Consider the following 4,420-nt stretch of genomic DNA (forward strand, 5'->3'; position numbering starts at 1 on the left):
ATATATATTTCAAAGAAACATTTATATATGTTTGCCAAATGACCTATTCAAAAAAATTCATAGAGGTACTATTTTTTAAGAGTCCCAAACTGAAAAAAACCTACATATTTCTTAAGTGGACAGTCAACAAATAAATTGTGTCATATTTATCCAGTGGAAGATTATACACCAACAATAATAAATGAACTACAAATATTTACATTGTTGAATGTCACAATCATAATGTAAAGAAAAGCCAATTCTATAATCTTTCATATCTATAAAGATCTAAAAGAGTGAAACCAACCTATAGGGTCATAGGTCAAGAGATTGATTAGCAACCATTGGGGATGCATAAGGGGGTATGATTTGGAATAAGGTTAATTTCTATTTCTTAACCTGATAGTATTACCATGGTTCTGTTCATTTTGTAATAATCTGTCAAACTGGAAATTAATCATTTGAATACTTTTTAAATGAATAGTATACCTAAAAAAAGTTTAAACATATTAGACCTAAAAAATAAACCAGGTAACATCTCAACTAATCTAATTCCTTCATAAACTGAGAGAGAGAGGGAGGGAGAGAGAAAGAGAATTATAAGAAATGAGAAAAAAAGGAAACACAGTAAATGTGTAGTCAGTGACATGAGGTCACTGAATCTGCAGGTTAACAAGGTTAGGACTGGAGTCACCAACTCATTCTGGTTTTCCCAGACTACCCCAGTCACATTCCTGGGGAGTCCCGCATCCTGGGACCCCTTAGTCCCAGGCAATCAGGACCATTGGTCACCCAGGAAGTGAAATGATTGATGCTTTCTCAGTCCCAGCTTCTGTTTCCTCCCACCTGCTTTGGTTCTGCTGTGCATATGCAAGAGATTATGCCAAACATCCTCTACCCAAGTGTCTGTGATCCAACCTGGATACACAGGTGGGGTGGGTTGTTCCAGAGAGATACCTGTCACAGTCTTGAATCAGGCTTTTGTGGGCAAACAGTCTTGGACTCAGGATTCAGGAGTCAATTTAACCTCATGAACATATCAGTATCATGTCCCTCACACAGGGATACTTCCCAATCTAAGCACAGCAGAATACACAAAACACATGTACTGACCCTCATGAAGCCATGAGGGGCTCTCTCATATGACCAAAATATGACCAAAACAGAAATGATTATGTGACCACCTTCCTTTATCTAAAAAAGTTTCTGTGAGTTATTCTCAACTAAGGAACACATTAAACACTTATTTCCTAAAGATTCATATCACGTAGGGAACAATTTCCTCCTTGACAATTTCTCTGTGATTACCAAAACAACATAAACAAAAACAAGGAAAGTCTTACTGATTGGTGCCAACATTGGGGGCCCAGTGTATAAAAACCCCAGAACGGAAGAAGTCCTCAGAATCTGACAAACTCACCTCTGAACAGAAACTCACCTTCTACACCTGACACCATGTGCTGCTCCCCTTGCTGCCAGCCCAGCTGCTGTGGATCCAGCTGTTGTGGATCCAGCTGCTGCTGCCGCCCATGCTGTGGATCCAGCTGCTGCCAGCCTTGCTGCCGCCCATGCTGTGTGTCCAGCTGCTGCCAACCTTGCTGCCGCCCATGCTGTGGATCCAGCTGCTGCCAGCCTTGCTGCCGCCCATGCTGGGTGTCCAGCTGCTGCCAGCCTTGCTGCCGCCCATGCTGGGTGTCCAGCTGCTGCCAGCCTTGCTGCCGCCCATGCTGGGTGTCCAGCTGCTGCCAGCCTTGCTGCCGCCCATGCTGTGGGTCCAGCTGCTGCCAGCCTTGCTGCTGTCCAACCTGGTGTCAGACCACCTGCTGTAAAACCTCCTGTTGCCGGCCTAGCTGCTGCTGCCGCCCTTGCTGTGTGTCCAGCTGCTGCCAACCATGCTGCCAGCCATGTTGCTAGTCATGCTGCCCCCTTTTCTGTGGGTCCTCCTGCTGCCAGCCTTCCTGCTGCTGATCACCTCACAGAAGAAACACCTTCATACACCATCTGTTAACTGACTCGCCATGTTGGGAAAAATTCAGTTCCTAGGCCTGGCTGATAACCCGCATGCTCTACTTCAATTTCTGTGACTCATTTGCCTGATACAAACTTGTGAATCAGCTGGATGGAGAGCAGATGACGTCCCCAATCCTCTTCCTCCCGGGTTGGTGGATCATGTATCAGCTTTGAGCATCCTCAATATGGAGCTATGGTCTCTGATTTGACTCTGTAGTCAAGATCTTCACCCTCTCCCTCTGTGTAACTTAGAAAAACAAATTTTGTAACTGAAACTGCTGAAAATCTTCTCAATCCTGTTATATTTCCCTTGCACTCCTAGTTCCTGTAATCCTGCTTTCTTCTTCCACAGTGACTCTGAGTTGGCTCCCTAGATACGGAAAGTTATACCTCTATTTCTTAATAAAGTCTGTTCATTCCACATTGTGTTTGGTTTTATTATCAATCCTGATGTAAGGATTTGCACACCTGTTGTACATTATATGCATAATCCATTCTGAGCTTCATACAGTCCACCCAAAATAATTATCTCCATTCTTCATATGAGAACATCTCACTTGGTCATGTTAGATAGCTGATTTGGACAGACTCAGACCCAAGACTGTATCTTTTGCTTTACTGCTCAATGGCACTTAATTTGAGTGTCTCTGACAGTGGAAGCGATATTCTCCTGTATGTATATGCACATAACACCTATTTACAAAGTTCTCCCCAAATCAGTGTCCACACCTCAGCTACATGGTAGGGCGGCAAGTCCTGCAGGTTAGAGCTCTCCTGGATGCAGGATCCTTTCCTGACTCAGGTGCTGTCCAGCCACTCACGCTTTCATGGGTATCCAATATTTGGGAATATCCAGTGTGTCCTCATGAGTCAGAGGCTCCTCTAAAGAGATTTGTTCTTCGCTTTCATGTAAATAAAAATTCTTGGATAACCTCCATCCTCTGAGTTACCAATAGACTAAAATAAAAGGGAATGAAGTCATTTCCTGCAGAACATTTTACATTCCCCAACTTTAAGGCAACTTGTCATTCTAATCAAAATATTAGTAAGATAAGTTAGTTGGGACCTGAGAAATAAGCAACGGGCATGTATGACTGTGAGGAGGTCACAAAACCTGAACTTCCTATGGAAACAAAACCATCTCCTGAGTATTGTGAGTCAACCCTGAAGCATTTGAGAGAAATAAAAACCTGTGTTCCAGGGGAATTGAAATAGTGTGAGAAAGAAGAAAAGTTGAGGCGCCTGAGCAATCCCTCTAGTCACGCTGGACAGAGGCGGCTCTGTGGTCCTGAACTAACAATGCTGCCTGAACATTCATTGAGGTAAGGCTTGAGACTGGGTCTGAGAGAAGTAGAAGAGTCTGGAACCTGGATCACCTCCTTGGGAGCTGTAGTGGTGCCTCTGATGAGCTCACCAAGCTGGTATCCAGGACACGTGCTCCCTTCTGAGACTGTGCATCGGGGATGCTCAGAAGAGACTTCCAAGACCAAACTTATGGACTGCTGGTCCTTGATGGGTGTTTGGGTGATTAAAATGAGAAACTAGCATGTTCTGGGGGACTTACTATTTGCTGGGCATGCCCTCAGTACTTCATCTACATATCTTTAATTCTTGAAGAAAGTTTCAACGCAGGTATAAATGTTTCCATTTTAAGATGAGGATATTGAGACTGAGGAGGTAAAGAAATGTCATAGTTTGGTTTCTCCCAGAAGGCACTCTGAAGAAAAGATTCAAGTGCATGGAGTGGACTTGGAAAGCACAGGTGTCACTGGTTGGGGAGTATGGGCTTGATGCCGGAAAGGGGCACATTAGGCCAGTATCATTGTGGCCAACTGCAGCTTATGCCTAAGAGGAAATACCAGAAATGATGTAAGCACACGCTTTAGGATTACCCAACTGAGCAATTTGGTAGCCGCCACCTTATAACACTCTCCAGAAGTAGTGGTTGGGACACACACAGGCAGCATGATTTCTGTGGATGCAAGAAAACAGCCCTGAGGCAGAAATTGGCATGAACATACTAAGATCCAAGATCCATGCACTGGGACTTCAAAAACTCATGTACACTATTCAAAACCTTATCTATAATCTATGATTTTCCCCACTTGCATCCAATATTGTGTTATTCAGTGTAAACTCACACTTTCTAGAAGAAAAATAAAGAGTAAGAAGAAGAGGTAGTAGTGCTGGTGAGGGCATGTAGAAGGAGGAGGAGGTAGATGGGAGGAATGGGTGAGGGGAGAAGGTGAAAGAGAAGAAGAAAGATGAGGAGGAGAAGAAGGAAGAGAAGGAAAAGGAAGGAAAGGAGGAGGAAGAGAAGGAGGAAGAGAGAGTAGAAGAAAAAGAGGGAAGAAGGAAGAAGGAAGGAAGGAAGGAAGGAAGGAAGGAAGGAAGGAAGGAAGGAAGGAAGGAAGGAAGGAAGGAAAGAAGG

The sequence above is a fragment of the Myotis brandtii genome, unplaced genomic scaffold (assembly GCF_000412655.1).
Source record: "Myotis brandtii unplaced genomic scaffold, ASM41265v1 scaffold157, whole genome shotgun sequence".
NCBI lineage: Eukaryota > Metazoa > Chordata > Mammalia > Chiroptera > Vespertilionidae > Myotis > Myotis brandtii.